At 67.3% G+C, this 300-nt stretch overlaps 1 protein-coding gene across 1 annotated transcript in view; it reads left to right on the top strand.

Annotated features, from left to right (window-relative positions):
* Window positions 1-300, top strand: part of LRP1 (LDL receptor related protein 1) — an 86,951-nt gene that overhangs the window by 80,298 nt on the left and 6,353 nt on the right. The window lies entirely within an intron of this gene.

Here is a 300-nt window from a genome sequence, read left to right as displayed (position 1 = left end):
GTCTGGGCTGCTCCCCGGGCCCAGGGGCCGGCTCTGCCCGCGTAGCTGACCCGGATCAGCACACGGTGGTTTTAGAAGAGTCTTAACCTGGTCAGGGAACTGGCGCCCCGATTCCCTCTGCGGGAGGCAGATAGAGTGCCCCCCTAAGACCCAGAGGGCCCTGCGCCCAGGCCCACCCCCGGCGCACCTGCTGGCCCACCTCCATCGGCCTCCTCAGGTCCTACCCGTCCTCACCCCTTCTCCCTCCCCAGCATCATGTACTGGTCAGACTGGGGGAACCACCCCAAGATAACGGCGGCG

Source organism: Myotis davidii, unplaced genomic scaffold (assembly GCF_000327345.1).
Source record: "Myotis davidii unplaced genomic scaffold, ASM32734v1 scaffold1134, whole genome shotgun sequence".
Taxonomy (NCBI): Eukaryota; Metazoa; Chordata; class Mammalia; order Chiroptera; family Vespertilionidae; genus Myotis; species Myotis davidii.
This window is presented reverse-complemented; position numbering and strand designations above follow the sequence as displayed.